Source organism: Neomonachus schauinslandi, chromosome 11, assembly GCF_002201575.2.
Source record: "Neomonachus schauinslandi chromosome 11, ASM220157v2, whole genome shotgun sequence".
In the NCBI taxonomy this organism is placed as follows: Eukaryota; Metazoa; Chordata; class Mammalia; order Carnivora; family Phocidae; genus Neomonachus; species Neomonachus schauinslandi.
Window position 1 is genome coordinate 35,373,643 of NC_058413.1, and position 21,434 is coordinate 35,395,076.

At 37.4% G+C, this 21,434-nt stretch overlaps 1 long non-coding RNA gene across 1 annotated transcript in view; it reads right to left on the reverse strand.

The window, feature by feature from the left end:
• Positions 1 to 6,454, reverse strand: part of LOC110576653 — a 71,867-nt gene extending 65,413 nt beyond the window's left edge. Inside the window, exon 1 of the long non-coding RNA XR_002480068.1 lies at positions 6,401 to 6,454. This is a non-coding gene — a long non-coding RNA (uncharacterized LOC110576653). The remainder of the gene's footprint in view (positions 1 to 6,400) is intronic.
• Positions 6,455 to 21,434: the final 14,980 nt, after the last annotated feature.

Here is a 21,434-nt window from a genome sequence, read left to right on the forward strand (position 1 = left end):
GGCTCAGTTGGTTAAGCGACTGCCTTCGGCTCAGGTCATGATCCTGGAGTCCTGGGATCGAGTCCCCCATCGGGCTCCCTGCTCAGCGGGGAGTCTGCTTCTCCCTCTAACCCTCCTCCCTCTCATGCTCTCTGTCTCTCATTCTCTCTCTCGCAAATAAATAAAATCTTAAAAAAAAATTATAAATCAATCAATCAATCAATCAATCAATCACCGGTGGAGTTGATACAGAGCAGTTAAGGTATTCCTAGAAACCATTCCTACCCTGGGCTGGGAATACCACTATTTCTGCATATAATTTTGAGCCACATAATTATATTTCACTAAACTCAATCTGAAAGTATCTCTCACTCACTTTCCTCTTAGCGAGATCACAAAATTCTCTACAGTTGCTCCAGCACTCCCCAACATGAGGGGAACATGTGATAAGTCATGAGTTGGAGACAGTGGTCTATATTGCATGTGGATAAAGTATCTTATAAAAATGTATAGCCACTCTGGAAAACAGTTTGGCAGTTTCTTCTAAAACTAAACATGCAATTATTAGATGACCTAGCAATTGTACTCTGGGGCATTTACACCAGAGAAATAAAAACTTATGTTCACATAAAAACCTGTCCATGAAGGTACATTACAGCTTCATTTGTAATAGCCAAAAAAGGGAAACCCAAATATCCTTCAGTTGGTGAAACAAATTGAAGTAATCTTAATAATGTTAATAATATGGAATACTACTGTGGGTTGTAGATAAAATATTTTTATGTTCCTGCTGATTGGGCTTTCTGAATACATTTTGCTGAAAACGTAAGATCTGGGGCTGAGCAAGCCATGAGAACTTAATTTACAACTGTCAAGATAGCGCGGGGAAACCCAGGGAGACCTACCTAACTCCAGAGGTATTCATTTACATCTCAAAAGAAAATAAAGATGGGGATCTTGAAGGCATCTCTAGGTCATAAAAGTCAGAGACACCATATCTCTCTGCATTTGGAGAGATATATTTACATTACAAAAGCTAGAGGGAGAAACCAGGGACTTTTATGTCCCTTCTCCAAGGAGGAAAGATTTTTCTCTCTCCTTTTGGGAAGAAAGGGGGAGCCAGCTACCTCTTTCTCTTGTACATACACAGAGAAAATCTATTTTATTCCATTCTTCACCAATGGTACAGACCTTTAAGTTTGTATGTATAGGAATTTCGACCTGACTTCTATATCTTTTTTTTTTTAAAGATTTTATTTATTTATTTGAGACAGAGAGAATGAGAGACAGAGAGCATGAGAGGGAGGAGGGTCAGAGGGAGAAGCAGACTCCCTGCTGAGCAGGGAGCCCGATGCGGGACTCGATCCCAGGACTCCAGGATCATGACCTGAGCCGAAGGCAGTCGCTTAACCAACTGAGCCACCCAGGCACCCTCGACCTGACTTCTATCATGCTGTCTCAAGAATAAGAATTGGTGGGTGGCATCCACATCATCACTATTTGATTTTTAAGTGAATAACGTTAATCTGTCTTTGATCCAGAATACTTCATGTGCATATTCAGGACAAAATGAATTATGATGAATACTAAAAACTCAACAACATTCATCAATATGAAGGAATGAGCTGTTGATAATGCAACAACTTAGATGTATATTGAGGGAATTACGCTAAGTTTAAAAAGAAAAAGAAAGTGGATTCCACAGGTTACATACTGTATGATTCCATTCGTATAACAATCTTGAAATAACAATAGACACATCGAACAGATTAATGGTTCCCAGGAGTGGATACGGAAGGGAAGTGGGTATTATTATAAACTGCATCTTGACTGTGATGGTGAATACAGAAACCTACATGTGTGATAAAATTGCATAGAACTAAACTCATGCGTGCACACACACACACACACAAATGAACACATGTACAACTGGTAAAATTTGAAGAAGATCGGTGTATTGATTGTATCAATGTCACATTCCTGGTTTTGGTGTTTTAGTATCGCTTTGCAAGATGTTATCACTGGAGGAAACTGGGTGAAGGGAGCACAGGATCTCTCTGTATTATTTATTACAACTGCGTGTGAATCCATAATTAATCTCAAATGAAAATTTCAGTAAAAATAACATGAGCATGCCTTGGAAGGCTGTGTCCCTGAAGTTCACGCTCAGGCACTTTTTGGTCATTGTTTATGAGCACTGAGCTGGAAGCACTGTGACCTATACTGGTCTGGTTTGACCTTTCAACCAGTGCAGATCTTAAATGTAGACTCCATGAGGGAAAGGAATTTGTGTTATTCATCACTGCATCCTCAGGAACTATTACTGTCTGGTATAAAGCAGATATTCCAGAGAATTAATGAGGTAAAAAACCAAAAAACAAAAACCAAAAAAACCCAAAACAAAACTACATGTATCCTGATTTTATCTCAACAGTGCCTGGCTATTTGGTTTTTACTTATTCGTACCATGCCATTGCACTGCTCTAAAATAATGCATTTTTTTTTAAAGATTTTATTTATTTATTTGACAGAGAGAGAGATAGCGAGAGCAGGAACACAAGCAGGGAGAGTGCGAGAGCGAGAAGCAGGCTTCCCGCCGAGCAGGGAGCCCGATGTGGGACTTGATCCCAGGACCCTGGGATCATGACCTGAGCCGAAGGCAGACGCTTAACGACTGAGCCACCCAGGCGCCCAAATAATGCATTCTTAAATGACTTATCACCAAATAAACGTGGGGAGTCCTAGGTATATGTGAAAGAGCTCCAGTCTGTTCCCAGTCCAGTGGTAAAGTACCTGTAAAGCGAATTTCGTTTCAGACTTGGAAGAATGTCTCTGAGTAGACATATGGATCGATTCTTTGAGAATACCACCAGAGAATTAGCTGCTAAAATGTTATTTCTCTTTCTTTTCTTTCTTTCTTTCTTTCTTTCTTTCTTTCTTTCTTTCTTTCTTTCTTTCTTTCTTTCTTTCTTTCTTTCTTTCTTTCTTTTCTTTCTTTCTTCCTTCCTTCCTTCCTTCCTTCCTTCCTTTCTTTTTTTCCTATTCTCAGCCAACTGGCAGATCTTCAAAGTCCTGGGACTACATTCCTTAACATCTTTTGAAATCTGTGGGTTAGAATCAACATTTGAGAGGGATGAATATAAAAGGCTTAGAAAGGTTCAATAACTTGCTCAAGGTCTCAGACAGTGAGCTGTGAGGTTGACACTTGAACTAAGGATTTTCTTTCTCTAAAATCTGTGATTATTCTATCATGAATGAACTTGTAAGCAACATACCTAGAAGAGTCCTTTTATCTTCGGTCCTATGATAAAATATCTCCCTCTCTTAGGGTACTAAAAAACAACCTTTATAACTGAGTTTGTTTTTGCTTTCTCATTTTAGAGCATCCACTAACTTAGGACAGCTCAAACCATTCACTTTTAGAAAGATATATGCAGCAGTCAGATATGATTACTATTTCTTAATAATTATGAGAATTACGAACTCTGGGGGAAAACCAAACTGGGCATTTCACTTTGTTAGGGAGTCTGGAGGATGAAAAGAGAAGGCAGAAAGTGGGGAGGAGAGGGGGGTGAGGAAGGCTCAGCCATTCCAGTAGGACGGGAAGGGACCCAACAGAAGTGTCTGGAGAACAAAAGCGAAGGGTTGTAGTGAAAGGAACCCCAGGGAAGTGTGGCAGCAGGCTTTAAAGGTAATTATAAAAATCACATCAGCTGCAATTAACTGACATAAGATTTTGAAAGAACTAACAAAACCGAAGTTAATCTTAAACAATTGGGAAAAGCAGATGGCAGGGGTAAGAATCGGAGCAAACATGTTGTCCCAGAGTACATGAAAGTTGTGATGAAAGTAAAGATCACAGCTGCACCAGTGAGCAGAGAGGCTGGTGAGGAATGCCAGGGGCCCCGGGCGGAGCAGAGCTGACGCGCCCTACCTGCCCACTTCATGCTCTCTGCACTTCCACAACTGAAGAACGGCCTAAGGGATCATCTTCTCCAGCCTCCTCTTGGGCTACTAGGGAAACTGCGGTTCTACAGGGGGAAGTGATTTATGCAAGGTCACATTTTAAAGTCATCTAGTGGAGCCCTGGCCTTGTATGGATCCAACATCATCTTTTTTTATGTCATAATGCCTGTTATTTTTCACTCAGATTTAAACTGAAATCAGTGTAAAGTTATACACACGGATGTATGTATACACGCACACACATACAGGAAAGAGAGGAGGGATCTGGTTTATGGAAAATGGCTCTGTCCAGTTTGTTGTGGTTAGTTATCATGATGTCACAGGCAAGGACATGCATGGGATGGGAGTGTATCCCATGTATTGACCACAAACACCCCCTCATCTTCTCAAAGCTATTCAGTCTTTTGGAGCGTGATCTTTACTGCCTCCTCCCTCTCACACAAAAATTCTTAAGATCTGGAAAAATAAACTGTGAGGACTTTAATTCATACACTTGATTGACACAGACATGAAGTAATGTAGTGAAATGGTTAAACCAAGGGCCTTAACATAGATAAGGTGGATTCAGTCTGCAACTCCCTTGTATTATCTGAGTGCTTTGGGGTAAATTATAAGAGATATTTAAGCCTCGGTTTTTGAGCTTATAAAATGAAGATGATAATATCAACTCCATAGAATTATGAGGGTTGAATTAAACCCAACATATCCAATAGGCTTTGCAAAGAGCTTGGCCCAGTTCTGGCAAAGAGAGAGTGTTCAATAAATTGTAGAGATTGTTACTGCTGTGAATGAGAAGATCCCTGAGAGGATGAGATACTTCTATATCCTTCCCCCAAGCAGGATAAGCCAGTCTTATGTCTGTCCCTGCTAAATAACCTCCTTCAGCAAATCTCAACTCCTTAATAACAAACATATGAACAGAGTCCCAAGAACTTATGGTGCTCTCTCTCTCTCCCAAGGCCAGGAAGAAAGAAAGAAAAAGAAAGAAAGAAAGAAAGAAAGAAAGAAAGAAAAAGAAAGGAGGGAGGGAGAAAAGAAGAAAGAAAGGGAAAAAAACTCCACAAAATTCCCTGTCTGCCAGTCATTTTATTTCTCTTTTCCCTCCTAAGCCCTAATTATCTCTTTGGTCTAATTAACTCCTGTAGAAGGCTCTGGAGAGAGCTGGGCAAAGAGAAGCATTTATTTTTGAAGTAAAGCAATTTTTGTTATCATTTTCAAAGCACTAAAGCACCTCTCTAAATTCAAGGCTTAGTGATGAGTACCTCTCACTGCAGAAACCAAATCAAGCAATGTGTCCATGCTCAGGACTGATTTGAAATAAATTTCTCACCTTTAAACAGATTTAAACTTCAAGAAGTAGAGTGAGCCTCAAACATACAGAGTGTTGGCAAAATTTTTATTCTCAACTAACCCAATACCTGCTTTCCTAAAAAACCCACCTAAAAAATTAACAACCCCTTACTATTGAAACATTTTCATTGGTACATTCTTACAATTCTCTGGGTAATTTTTTTTTTTAAGATTTATTTATTTATTTGACAGAGTGTGTGAGTGGGGGGAGGGGCAGAGGGAGCGGGAGAAGCAGACTCCCCGCTGAGCAGGGAGCCCGACGTGGAACTCGATCCCAGAACCCTGGGATCGTGACCTGAGCCGAAGGCGCCCCCTCTGGGTAATTTTTAAATGAAACTATCATTTATAGCACTACTTGAGATTGAGTGGTCATGAGAGTTCTTTTCAGATGGTAACATTTAACCTGAAAACTTAATGACAAGAAAGACACTAGTGATGCAAAGCTCAGGCACGAAAGTGAAATGATCTGTGTTTCAAGGACCATAAAAGAAGCCAGTGTGGATAAAATGTAGAGGGGAAGGGGAAGAGTGGTAGGAGATGGTACAGGTGGGCAGGGGCTGGATCGGGCCTCTGTGAGGAGAATGAACTGTGGCAGGGAGATAGGCTGGGAAGAGTCACATTTGTGAGCATGAAAGGGGGTGGTGGTTTGTTCTAAGGTGGGCACCTTGGATCAAAAAAAAAAAAAAAAAGATGTTGATTTGGGAGTGTTTCCAGGCAGAATCATTAGGATTATTGAGACTGGAATGGAGAGGGTGACACAAAGTGAGGAATGAAGGACAGCTTCTAGATTTGAGACTTTACAGCAACAGGGACAGTGACGCAATTGACGGAGATACTGAAGATGAGTGAGAGGTAGACTATTACATTTGGCCATATTCCCCATGCTTACCTTCCAGCATTCTGTAGGATAACTGAAACGTAGATACATTGTGTACATCAGGAATTCATACATTTAGCTAATGTAAAACAACATGAATTCAATGGTCTGAGTGTAACTATGAAATATATGTATCCCCATATCTTTTCCTGAGAGGCAGCATCTTAGCTGACTGAGATGTAGAGTCTCTCATGAGGCTTCCTTCCCTCCAAATTCTCCTCTGCTTACCTCAGTGACCCAGGGGATTACTTCTTAATGTCTTCAGTTATCAGTTTCTTCATCTATAAAATAAGAATATTAACAAATACATTTCTTTGGGTAAGATTAAACACATTAATGACTGAAATCTCAGAGCTCTGCTCGAGATAAAGGATGAGCTGAAAAATATTATTATGTTTAACAATGCATTTCTTACCATATGAGCATCCATTCGCTGCTATATGAGGAGTAAGATAATGTTCTTTCTTTGGATTCATTCAGTGTTTGTTCAGGGGGTGGTACCTAAGGGCTTCTCTCCCTGTTCATCCTCCAACCCCTTTCCTGTGGCCACGTTCTCTAGGTAACATCCTCATTTAATTCTAAAAATAGCTGGCACTGAATTGTTAATTCCTTGGGCAAGTAAGGAATGTTTATACATCATTTAAATTAATTTATCTCATCAATCCTATGAAATAGGTTTTATAATTCCCATTTCACAAATTAAGAAAAGAAACTTGAAGTTTAGAGAGAAAGGGAAATTGACTCAGGAAGTAAGGGATTAGATCTTGGACTAGCCTCAGAACTATATGAGTGCATGTGGAATTTAAGAAACAAAACAAATGAAAAAAAAAAAAAGAAACAAAACAAATGAACATAGGAGGGGGAAAAAAAAGAAAGAGGCAAACCAAGAGACAGACACTTAACTACAGAGATGTTGTATGTAAGTGATGAATCATTTAATTCTACACCTGAAGCCAATATTACATTGTATATTAACTAGAATTTAAATAAAAACTTGGAGAAAATAAAGAACTATATGAGTGTAGAAGTGTGTTTTGATCACTTCCTGTGGCCACCTCTAGTTAATTTTGAAATCTTGTATCTTACATAGCAATGGACAGCCACATATTTCTTCCCTCTGTCCAACAGAACGAACACATCCCCCTTCATGTGATGTTTCCCCATGCATCCCTGACCTGTCCGGACCTCTGCCGGTGTTTTCTCTCAGCTGCCTTACCCATCCCTTTCCCTATGGCAGAATTTCCCACAATGCCTCTGATATCCCACAGGTTGACTTTCTTGTCACCCTCTCCTTTCCCCTGGAAGGAGAATGCGTCATTTCATCCCATTCTGGGCCTTCTCCATGCATTGCAGCTATGAGACTAATATCCAGGACGCCCAGTTTGCTTTACCTAGGGTAATCCTGGCATCCATGAACCCATATTCCTTGAACACTGACAGAACCTCTCAAACACAAAACCACAGCCATTAATGTTTATTTGTACAGAACAGTATTTGCAAATTGGAAGTTTAGGAAAACTTTTTCTTTTTTTGCCACAGTAGACCAAGGAAATGAGTTTTCTTTTCTTGTTTGCTTTTTTTTTTTTTGCTGTCTCTTGAAAATATGTGATTGAAGTGCAGTAGAACATGTTTAGAATCAGCCTAATTTGCTCATTTTCTTGGAGAAAGACTAGCAAAGTGGATAAGGTTTGAATACCACAGCCCTATTGTCTTTCTTTTCTCACCCGCATCCCATACCTCTAATGATTAAGATAACTTTTTTCCATGCTATGTCCATCACAGGACAGAATAAAATTATGGAAATACAAGCTCTATTCTTATGAGCAAAATGTTTAAATGCTGGAGGACTTTAAAAAGATTCATCACATGGGGCGCCTGGGTGGCTCAGTTGGTTAAGTGTCTGCCTTTGGCTCAGGTCACGATCCCAGGGTCCTGGGAAGGAGCCCCACATCGGGCTCTCTGCTCAGCAGGGAGTCGGCTTCTCCCTCTCCCTCTGCAGTTTCCCCTGCTTGTGCTTTCTCGCTCTCTCTCTGTCAAATAAAAAAATCTTAAAAAAAAAAAAAGATTCATCCCATTAGGAGCAGGTACAGAGGGCAGAATTGAGGGAAGACAGAGAATCTGGTCCTGAGAGGTGGGGAAAGTAACAATGTCACTTAAAAAGAATATTCTAGTGTTTCAACGGGGATTCTTAAAAACAGGAGAGGATAAAAGAAGATGGTGGAAATTCTGGGGTGGAGCAGGGTAGATATTTTAAAGATCATATGCAATATTAGAGTATCATTTTATAGCTGAAAAATTATGGTTATTCTCATTATGTAAACTACAGAATGCAGAGCTCAGAGAAATCTTGACCAATGATGCATAATTCAAATAAAGGCTGAGAAAAACTGCTTTAGAGAATCTATGTAGTTAGCTAATTGAATGAATATATAAATAAATCATTTGATTAAAAAGTTGCCATTGAGTATATTTTTCCTACTCAGAGCAGGAAAGGTTATAAATTGCTCATCAGTGTCCTTGTGATAAATTATGATTTTTCTAAAAGAGAAGGAATAGAGAAAAAAGAAAATGCATGAGTCTTTTAAAAATCCTTTTATCCTAAACTAGTGTCCCATGCTGCCTGCACTTAGGATGATGAATAATCTTTGATTATGTGAATAAAGCCAATTGAACAGAAAAGCAAGGCAATTGTGTCAGGCATGCTTGGAATATGTCTTGTTGAAGAGCCTGGTATTCAGTTACGGCTGGACCCACTGAAATAATTTCCTGCAATTATCAACAAATCTGAAAGTTCAGTTCTCTTTTTTCCTCAACCCAGGGTGCAGTATAGCGTAGTATTAAGACTAACGCTTAGTACTTGACTTGAGCCTGCGGGGCTTGAATTCTGGTTCCGCAGCTCTGGGATCTTGGGGAAGAAACTTCAGCTCCTAACCATCAATTTCTAATATGTCATATGCAGAGAAATGCAGCAACCATTACAAACAGGTTGTGAAAATAAACTGAATGAATGCTAGTAAAATATTTACTATATTGTTTAAACAAATTAAGCTTTCAATAAATTTTTTTTTTAAGATTTTATTTATTTATTTGAGACAGAGAGAGCACATGAGAGGGGGGAGGGTCAGAGGCAGAAGCAGGCTCCCTGCCAAGCAGGGAGCCCGATGCGGGACTCGATCCCGGGACTCCAGGATCATGACCTGAGCCGAAGGCAGTCGCTTAACCAACTGAGCCACCCAGGTGCCCATAAGCTTTCAATAAATTTTAACAGTAATCATCTGCTTTCTTCTCTCCTTCACATGTATCTTGGCATAAACAAGAGATCCCAGTAATTCGTGGCTCATGTATTTTGTCTCTTCTGTAAGAGCAGCATTATCCTGTGATGAGCACCCCACTTAGAATATCTAGGATTTGAATTCTTAGTCCAAAATTTACTAGATGTATGAGAATAGGAGTGTCCTATAACCTGAGTCTTGGTTTTCTCCTTTGTATTGGAGGTTCTGAGAATTAAATGACAGTGTGAATCACTAGTAAATACCAGAAGAATGCCCCTCTGCTTTTATTTAGTTTTCCCTCCCTAAGTATTATTGTCATCATAATGGTAATCAATGCTACAAAAATTTAATATCTGCAAATGAACTCACAAAATTCCAAGGCTGTTAACCTTTCCTCATTCGATATTTGGTGATTTCATAGGGCAAGACATAAATACCTGCATAACACTTAAATCTTATTCTTTTCACAGATTTGAATTAGAATCTTTCTATTAAAACACAAATGCTTTATGTAAATAATGTTACATATGCGATAGGAGGTGAAATTATACTTGTCTACTAAGGCTTATAGTACTTCAATTTTTTTTTGAGGCTTGACATAAGGTTCCAAAATTTTAGTAAAATCTACATACTTCCAGTTAATGAGGGGTCATTGAATATCAAAAAATGTCAAGAGCTTATAAAGAAAAGCACCCTCCTTCTCGATCTTCTACCCTAACAAAAGTAGCCCTAAATTTATGGTTTCTTTTTTTTAACTTCCAGATACGATTTCTTTTAAGGAATGAATTTTATGCCTAAAGATACAAGTATGAAGAACACAGAATATGGAGCTAAGCCGTATTTATATGTCTGTATATCTTTTAATCTTGTTTTCTTCCTTGAGCTCAGTTGTCTGTTACCACTTCTGTTATTGTTAGATGTCTGTCTCATTAAGAGCTTTTCCTTCCACATTGCTCTTGAGTTTGTGAATTCTGAAATGCTATGAGACAGAAAACCACATACGCGTACCTACTGATTAAAATTCAAATACCTGAGCAAGTTCCTAAAGAAAACAAGGGAAAGATTTAGAAGCTTTCTAAAATACTCAGAGGGATACTCACAAATCATTACTATGATTATAATGGTGATAAATTACTTTTTTGTAATTATGTAATTATTTCCCTGCTAAACATTAAGCTCAGTGAGAACTCTGTACATCATGTTGTGTTTGTTTTTTAAATTGTAGATCTTGTGTTTCACACATAAAAAATAACTATTTTTGTTAGACTGGATTCCATAGGGTTGAGATTATTTGAAAAACTCAGTAAGGGCTGTTCATGGAATTCTGTGAATTTAAAAATATTAAGACATATATCCATGTAAATTATCCCAATGATGCTTCTATTGCTTACAATATTTTCAAAGTCATTCCTCACTTGTGACAAATGTTTATCATATGAGTGTGGAATTGATATGAAGAATAGGCAAACACACTCTAATTAACACTACAAACTAAGCAAATGATTAAATTGGATACATCATTAAAATGAATTTTGAGGCATGACAATAAAGATGCTGATTTTTCTGTTTATAGCTTTTGACTTAATTCTAAACAAAAAACAGTGTTTGACTTTGGACGGTGGATTACTTGGATATATGCAAAATCGATTTGGATGTTGAAGGGACTGATTTTGTTTTTTAAGAACCTGACTACTGTGGAAATCTCCAGCTACACTATGAAATTGTTTGATCTGTGAAGATTTAGGTCCCCAGTTGCCACAGTAAAATATTTTAGATTCCCTTCATTCCAAATATGGAAAATATCTCCTTCAACAGTATACCCAAGATACAATCAGGAAAGATATGAAAATTTTTTGTCTTTTTAGTAAAATTATATACTTTGGCAAGGGCTAAATTACTTACACATATTAAACAGATATTACCAACATAAGAGCAGCAAGATAATGCCCAACATGTACTAAGCTATACAAGCTGTAATACTTATTATGCTCTTAAACACTGTAAGAGTATCTTCATGTGAAACTCCCTTAGACTTGCTTGGGTGCTTATTGAAAGGAAAGACAGATGAAGTGCTGTCTAGGGCCCAGGCTATTTTGTCTTAATGTAGGGCTATCAGATTTATCGAATAAAAATATAAGACACCCAATTAAATTTGAATTTGTTTATATCAAATATTTGTTTATCCCAAATATTACATATTGTAAAATAATTTATATTTTTATTTCATACACAAATTGTTTGTTACAAGTAATTGTTCATTGTTTATCTCAAATTCAAATTTAACTGGGCATACTATATTTTACCTGCCAATCATATTTTTTTTGTTTTACTGAGATATAATTTACATATAGCTCACCTATTTTTAGTGTACATGTTGATGGGCTTTAGGATACTCTCAGAGTTCTAAAATCATTACCACAATCAATTTTAGAATATTTTTATTACCATGAAATGTAACTCTGTACTCGTTAGTTGTTATGCCCCATTTCTACCCCATCCTATCCCATCCCCTGGCCCAAGGCAACCACTAATTTACATTGCACATATAGATTTGCCTCTACTGAATAGATCACATAAATGGGATAATAAAATATGTTGTTTTATATAACTGGCCCCTTTCAGTTAGCACGATGTTCTCGAAATTCCTTCATGTGGCGTGTGTCACACAGTGTATATCAATATGTCAGTACTTATTGTACTTTATTGCTGATAATGTTCCATTGTATGGATCCATCACATTCTGTTTATTCATTAATTAGTTGATGGACATTTGGGCTTTTTCCACTTTTTCGCGATAATGAATAACTCCGCCATGAATATTCGTGTACAAATTTATGTGAGTAGAATTGCTAAGTTATATAACTCCATGTTTGACTTTTTGAGGAACTGACCTCTCTGGAGATCTTGTGGGTATCTGTTGCTCCAATATCCTGCTTCTCATGAGTTCTTGATCCTTGCTCACTCTTCTGCCTACTGCTATTCTCACTTATTTTCCTTTCAAGTAAAAACTTTCACTCCTGAATCAAAAAAGCAAAGCAAAACTAAACAAACACATTGTCATAAAGTCATGTGTTAGTAAGACTTTATCAAAGTCTGAGTGAACAGAAGAAGAACTACATTGTCATGAATCATAGTCAACAACTTAACATTGAATTATTAGCTAAGCCTGTTTTTAAGTCTCTCTTGCCCTTTTTCCCCTATAGAGACTTGGCCTATGGCCATTTTAATTAGACTCACTTTTACCTGTTTGACTTCTGCTCCTCCTTTCTCTACCACAAATCTCTATCCATTTTTTTTTTCATCCAAAGCAAGTAGACTATAATTCTGCCTCAACCCATACTACCCAAACTGTCATAGCTAATATATCCATTAAAAAGATGAGTTTCTCTTCCTAAGACATTTTCTGTGGTAAACTCAGAAAACAACTGTGTTCTCTTTCTAATAAATGGACACTTTCCTTGAAATAATAACTATTTATGGCTCACACATATGGTTCATTAGGTGAGTGAGAGGTTCAAAGTTATCTTAATGGTCTAAATATAGAGTGAAAATAATATAGAGATAGATAAGGCATGGTCCTTCCCTTTAAACAACCCACATTGGTAGGGAGGAAATAAATACATATCTCATTCACTATTTTTTTTAAAGATTTTTATTTATTTATTTGACAGAGAGCGACACAGCGAGAGAGGGAACACAAGCAGGGGGAGTGGAGCAGGAGAAGCAGGCTCCCCGCGGAGCAGGGAGCCCTATGCGGGGCTCGATCCCAGGACCCTGGGATCATGACCTGAGCCAAAGGCAGATGCTTAACGACCGGGCCAACCAGGCGCCCCTCTCATTCACTATTAATACGAGAAAGTAAAATGATGAGTAACGTATTACAGATAAATTAAAGAAAACACAGAAAAGCCTGGAGACTTCTGAATAAGTGTTCTCATTGTTATCGCCTAGCTACACTTTAAACTCGAACTTTTGCTGTAACATTCAAATAGATACAAGTTTAAAACAGTGACAAATACAAATTAAACATCTCTGAGGCTCAAAGCTGAAAAATATACCTGCTCTGGGTTCCAGGGTTAGAGTAATCAAAGCTCAACTGTCTTAGTGTGATGAAATAAAAATGTGGGTATGCGGTATGTTGCTTGAAATAAGCTGCTGGGTTATGTATCTTAAATCCACTGGGACTAAAGCTTCCAACATTTCTTCAGTGGCTGAGGAAAACAACAGTTTCAAATCCAGGACACTGGCAATCTTCTCTCGGCTAAGCCACTAGACTTAAGTTAAGGAGTTAAAATAAAAAGAAGGAAAGAAAACTCACAAATGATAAAAATATGATAAACAGCTTCTAAAACATTTTTTTTTTTAAAAAGCTGAGGGGTGGGAGGAACGAACTAAGAAAGACAGCTAACAAAATGCCATGTGCACTCTTACTTTCACCCAAGATGCAATAACAGGGATTGAATATACCCTCCCACCTTGAAACAACTAAAACACTGGAAAAAATACCTTGGGCAAGACTTTCTAGATACTGGGTATCAGGCGATAAAGGACAGTGATCCCTGACAAATGGGAGCTAAATGGAGGAAGCACCAGGACTGCTCCAACCTATTGCCTGTAAAAGTCTCCAGGCAGCAGTACAAGGAAAGGGAACCCAGGGAAACAACTGAATGATGAGACAGAGCACGCAGTTCTGAGAAGCCAAAGAAACTAGAGTTCACAGAGCAGAGTGCTGGAAAGGAGAAAGCTGCCCAGAGTAGGAGCTTTTCCAGAGGTTTACTCAGGGGCATCTCTTGAGTATTCAACTGAGTACTGATAACAGTACTAAAGACCAGAGAAAAAAGAACAAGAAAGAGATTGGAGGCTGATATATGAAATTGCCCCTTCCTTCTTATGAATCTATTTACATAACATTTACCTCTGAAATTCACCATCTATTTCTTTATATTAGCATTTCACTTACCATATGATGAGTCTTTTGAATGTGCAGAATTAAGCATTAATTCAGGTCAATATATCTTCTAGGATATACACAGAAACCAAATATTGTTTGTGTTCCTTTTGCAACTATATTTTGAATTTTTGTTAACTATATTTCATGTCTTCATCCTTCCCTTACATCACTTCATTTTTTTTGTCCTCTTCTTTTGCTTTCTGGATAATTTTCTTAAATCTCTTCTTCACACCACTTGATTTTCTTTCCTTTTTTTAAAGATCTTATTTATTTATTTGACAGAGAGAGAGAGAGAGCACAAGCAGGGGGAGTAGCAGCTGGAGGGAGTGGGAGAAGCAGGCTCCCCTCAGAGCAGGGAGCCGATGCTGGGCTCCATCCCAGGATCATGACCTGAGCTGAAGGCAGACGCTTAACCGATTGAGCCACCCAGGCGCCCCAACCACTGATTTTATTTTCTCTAGTTTGAGTCTAATCCTATTTGCTTCTGATGCTATTTTAAATTTCCAATAATATAAATTATTACATTAAATGTTTTTAGTTTGTCTTCTAGTTTGTTTTCTTCTTGGTTTATAATTTAATTGTAGTATGTCTTGTTTTATAAAGACCATGATTTAAAAAAACTAAACAGTTTTTAGACCATTTTCTTCTTCCTTGGGAAAATCTTCTGATGTAATTTTCCATTTGATTTTTTGGATTCTATATTTATGTCCTATATTTTGTTTCAGAGTTTTTGAAAGTTTTAATGTTTTTTCTTCTTTTCACAATCTCAGTTGGTCACCAACTAATCCAATACTTCTCTTTATAGAAGAAACACAGGTCTCTTCCTTCTCCACCTTCTAGAAACACAGGTCTCTTCCTTCTCCACCTTCTATCCATAACGACAATTTTCCCCTCAGAATTTAAACTGAGGTTGTTCATATGTGCTTTTAAAAATTCTGTATTTCAGCAGCCTGATAAGAGTGAAGAAAACTCAGTCTCCAGACATTTACAATCAGAGAATTTTGATCTCCCAAGTACTTGATTTATATCTTTCTTTATTTCATTTGGCCAGTTTACCACAATGGACTAGGGCCTACATCTATTGAATTGGAGGAGTAAAATAAATTATCACTTCTCCCAGACTTCCAATGTAAAACCTTGCTCTGCCAAATCCAGAGGGATTTCCTCCATGTTATTCTGAGTCTGCTGCTACCAAAGGGGGCCAAAGAAAAATAACGATAAAAGGCCTTGGATTTGTCTTTCCTTTAAAGTCAGTTCAGGTTTTAAGTGCTTTTCATTTGAGGGAGGGAAAACGGCTTCATTCTTAGTGGCTCACATCTCACACACAAGCTACCTGCAACTCTACCTTTTGCCCCCAAACCTGAAGTGTAAACATGGAGTTTTCAAGAATCTACCTTCCCACTTCTCACTGCTTTGAGTCAGTTTCTGATGTCTTCATTCAACTGAATCCCAACTCTACTGGTAGTCATACCGTGAAACACATGGAACGTAGTTGGCATCATGCCCTATTTTTTTGTCTTTACTGTTTTTTAGTCATTTCTGTTAGTTTCTAGGAAAAGAACTTGTAAGCCTGTTTTCATACTATCATTTTTTTCCCCCAGAGAACTCTACTTGATTTTCTAGGTAATAAATTTGAGATTCCTCATCTTTACCATCAAAACAATTCCATAAGGCAAAATGGTAATAGCCATGATTTAAATGCAGTAAGTTTGAGAGCCTATTCATTTTAAGTACATTACAATCTGAACTGAGTTTGTGATTTTGAAGAGCAATAACAAAAATATTTTATGTAAAATAGTGGTACTTAACTTTTGTCAACAGGCAACACAATTCTGTCAGTATTGACTCTCATTACTTACAGTGATTTTCAACACTGGAGGGGTCAGGGTGGTGGCTGTAAAATTTAGAAGAACAGTAACAGAGGCTCTGCTATTCTGGTGGTGGGGAAGGAAATGTTCCTCCACTTGAGATTCACCAAACAACAATGTATCTTTATTCAGTATTATTCATATCACCCTTGGAATACAGTGTTCAGTTGAATATCACATTACAAAAGAGTACCCAGACGAAAAGATAATGTCAGAAATTAGGAACCACATGGTTGAAGTAACTGGAATTATCTTAGAGAAGGCAAGTTTTAATAATAGGAAAGGATAAACTGTATATTTGTGAAGATAGCATAAGCCCGCTCAATTTGGACTTGGATTAGATAGTTAGCAGTTAGAGGGTGAGTGGGAAACCTTGTGAGGAAAATAGTTTATCTTAATACAAAATAAAGATTCTTCTGTGGCCAGACTTTTCTGGAAATGTGTAATACAGGTTCAGAACCGTGAGAGTTATGTTGTCCAAATTAAGTGTCTGAAATTCTGTAACATGAAATGAGCCACAAGGTATTAACTGGGGATAATTAATCGGCAAGTTGAAAAAGGAAATAATAGGAGATTAGAATAAAATTTAAATAAACAGTGTTTTAGATTGTCTTCATTGAATAATAAAGGAGTCCAATTTTAGGATCCAAATAATAGAAACTGGGAGATGGTAGAGAATACTCATTGAAGACTTTTAGGAATTACTTAAATTAAACAGTACCTTAACATAATGAACTTGCAGACAGAGAGATGACAGGTTAGAACAAACGCCAACTTTCTTGTACTGAAGAATACACTCCATTTGGATTGTATTAGAAAGATGCAGATATCTTTACACTATATAGATTTGTTATAGAAAAATTTTAGAGAGATTTAAAAGAACAATGATAAGGTGAAAAATACTTCGGACATAAGAAAAAAAAATATCAGTGAGAATGATAAATAGAAAAACCAAAATATATAAAAATACCACCAAATAAGAGAAAGGGCAGCAGGGACTCAGTAGAATCTGACTTGCTCATAGGACACATTCCATTACTATAGCCTTGAAGCACCAAGAGGCGGATTTTTTCTCTCTCAAGAAAACTATATTCTCCTTAGGAAGTCTCTGGAAATACCCAGGGTGCACAGAGTAGTAGCCGTAACACACTATGTATGACGGAATATGGTGGCAGAGTTTAATGATTTTATCACTAGGTGTTTTTATAACTTAATGAGACAACTTGTTTACATAATGTATTAAAACATAGCATAGAGACTGGGGGAGGTAGAAGGGTAGACGTATAATGTGTTGTGTGTTTGGAAGCTGACTTTGGCTGGATTGTGTGTTCTCCTTTCTGGGTGAAGGTGTAGAGACTTGTTTTCCATTCTGCCAGAACTAGCTGCTTAGGAAATAAAAATATATCGAGGACCTAGTCTATCCTCAAGGACCTCATGGTTGCCCAAACAAAGGAATTCATGTAGTTACACAAATATAAGTAAAAAGAAAGTATAAAAGAGAAAAAAAAATTGCATAGGACAGATCACTCAAGGAAAAGGTTAGGAAGAATTATGCAATCTTCATTAAGAAGGAGATATCTGAACTAAGCCTGGATGAGTCCTTGACAGATGTAGGGAGATAAGAGAGCAGAATAGTCCAAGTAGAGAAAAAAAAAAAATTGAATTAAGATATATGGACAAGCAAACCTAAATTGGATGAGGAACATTAAATAAATTAAGTTGCTAGAATTGAATGTTTAATGCTTTTAGAATTATCATAATTAATGCTATTTTGAAGTATTTCTATTTACAGATATTTTTATAGTATCAAGTGTAAACCTCTACACTACAAAATCTATTTTCTTTACAAAAAATGGTAAATTTTATTATCATTCTATTTTATTATCAATTAATATTGTTTGTATCAAACTATATTTAAATTGAAAATCCTAGTGTTATTATATAAAAAAAAAATCCTACTCCTAAAATACTGTGCACACACACATTTTATCATGCCATATACAAGAACTTAAAGAGTCCTCAAACATAAAGACTATAAAAAGTTTCTAAATGAATCCAATGATGCTTAACAAAATACTATATATGCAATAAGTAAGTCAGGGAAAGACAAATACCATAGGATTTCATTCATATGTAAAATTTTAAAAAACAACAACAAGTGAATGAACAAAGAAAAAAAGAGACAAAAAGACTCTTAAATACAGAGAACTAACTGGTGCTTGCCAGAGGAGAGGTAGGTGGGGGCGATGGGTGAAATAGACAAAGGGAATGAAGAATATACTTATGTGGTGAGCTCTGAGTCATGTATAGAATTGTTGAACCATTATATTGTATGTCTGAAACTAATATAACACTGTATGTTAATTACACTTCAATTTAAATCAAATCATTTTTTAAAAATATGTATTGAAATTATTCAATGTTGACTTCACTTTTTCACAAACACTTATGAATAAAGAAATACTAATATTAATGAATAAAGTGAACTACTGACTATGAATAAATGAACTCAATTACTTTTTGTTTCTTTCTCATGAAGAAGTGGGTATATAACTCTCCTTTTCAAAGAAGCAATTTACTGACCAATATTTCTCATAAAGCAAGACAAAACAGAAATCTATGTAGACTATTTTTTTAAAAACCCACTTGGGGAGGGTGCCTGGGTGGCACAGTCAGTTAAGTATCTAGCTCTTGGTTTCCGCTCAGGTCATGATCTCAGGGTCTTGAGATGGAGCCCCAGGTCAGGCTCTGCGCTCCACACAGAGTCTGCTTGGGATTCTCTCTCCTCTTCCTCTGCCCGCACCCATTGCATGCGTGCACACATGTGCTCTCTCTCTCTCTCTTTAAAAAAATAAATCTTACAAAAAAATTAAAAAAAAACCCACTTAGGAATCAATTACAGTGAATTAAACCAAATTATGTCTTTTGTAAAAAAAAATAAGTATATTCTCTTCACTGATGCTTTTGAATTATTTTGAGAAAATATTAAACTTCAAGAAACCTGTGTAAAGGAGATAGTGAGCTTTGGATATAACTAATGTGGAAAATAATCGCACATTACATTGAGCTCATATGCGGCCAATTCTAGTTTGTAATTATATTGCACTAAATGTAATGAGCAGATGTACCAAAAATAAATCACTAGAGTAGAGATTAACCAACTGGCTTCTCCCAAGAATAAAAAGCAACTTAGTGGAAGAGGTTTGAATATTTTTACTTTATGTAAGTTCTTAACCAAATGTAGCAAATTTGGTACTTGGTAAGAACAGATTGCAACACATTTTACAATTGGGCAATGTCAATAGAGTAAATGTAACTAACTTGCTAATCAAACTAAGGTCAACCTTACTGTATTCTAGAACCCATACTAATTACTGGAGATGCAGAGATGAAGTCAAGTTTTTGGTCAGAGCTATAAGGGATATAGTTTATCCTACTGCATCAATAGTTATTAGCATACATGGAATTATTCAAAAAACTGTCATTGAGTTGTTGAGTATTTTGAGGCAGGCACCATGCTGGGCACTGTGAATTTAAAAAAAGAAAGAGGACACCTGGGTGGCTCAGATGGTTAAGGTGTGCCTTCAGTTCAGGTCATGATCCCAGGGTCCTGGGATTGAGTCCCGCATCGGGCTCCCTGCTCAGCGGGGAGTCTGCTTCTCCCTCTGCCCCTCTCCACACTCGTGCTCTCTCTCTCTCACTCTCAATCAAAAAAATAAATAAATAAAATCTTAAAAAAAGAAAGAAAAAAAAAACCTCTTAAAAAGAAAGAAAAAAAGTAGAAGATAGACCTTAGCCTTCCAAAGCTCAACATCTATGAGTTCAGGATTTATAATTGTGTTTTGGAGACTAGAATGTGTAACATTCTGGCTCCTTTCCAGGGCCCAGCTGAATCTAAAGCAGCCTCACCTGTATGTAAGTAAATCATAGCTGGAATTCTTACCTTCACCTGGTTCTCTGAGAAGTGCCTGTTACACAGTGGGTTCCTATATTGGCCATATTCAAAACAACTTAAAAAAATTAACATTCTAAAATGGTTCCACCCATAAAAGGATTTCCATGAGCATGTTTTGTTTTAGAGTTATAAAGCCAATGAACTCTTTTGGGGCACTTTGGCCACCCCTTCTCTTTAACTCCTTTTTCCTATTGTACTGAAATTGTACGATATGCCAGGCTCCACTACTAGAATGAAATCCCTGAAAAAAAATGTTTGGTCTTCCATGCCTAACACAGTGCCTGCCATACCACTGGTGTCTACCAACTGCTTAATGAACACAAGAGTAAATGCATGAGTGAAGGAATTACTTCATCTAGCATATCAAATGGTAAGATCTCATTTGCCTCTTCAAGTATACTCCAAAAAGGAGTATGTTATAAATCCACTGGGTCTCCACAATGCAGAGTGATGGAAAGACTATGCTCTTGGTTTAGCAGTTCCAGGAATTATCAGGAGGGAACACAGAACCAGAAGGTGAATAGAGATTGTGATGTCTGTGGGCAAACAGGGATCTCTCCCTATACCAAAAACTGCCACAAAGTAAATACTCAACAGGAGCACTTCTCATTGATAGTCATAATATAAAATAAAATAGAGGGGCACCTGGGTGGCTCAGTCGTTAAGCGTCTGCCTCCGCTCAGGTCATGATTCCAGGGTCCTGGAATCGAGCCCCACATCGGGCTCCCTGCTCCGCGGGAAGCCTGCTTCTCCCTCTCCCACTCCCCCTGCTTGTGTTCCCTCTCTCGCTGTGTCTCTCTCTGTCAAATGAATAAATAAAAAAAAAATCTTTAAAAAAAAATAAAATAGAAAAAATGTAGGGAAAGGGGCAATTACATTTGCCTGAAGGTATCTGTATAGGCTTCAAGGAGAAAGTACATTCCAGATCTCTTAGTAAAAGGGCTACATAGGAATTCCTTAGGAAAGCAAGAAGTCCAGGTATTCCAGGAAGAAGATGGGCAAAGTTATGGACACAGTTTTACCTACTGACGTCATCCCCACCTGTCTGGTGGACATAGCAGATGTAGTAAGCATCCACCTAATATTCCATGTGCACCCCCACCTTGCCTTCAATTACATTAAATAAATGATATTGGGTGCTGATCAATGAATCAAGCTACTCCCAGTTCTCCCCTTGAGGACATCCTGGGTGAAACTCTAGCTCCTTCTTCCCTTG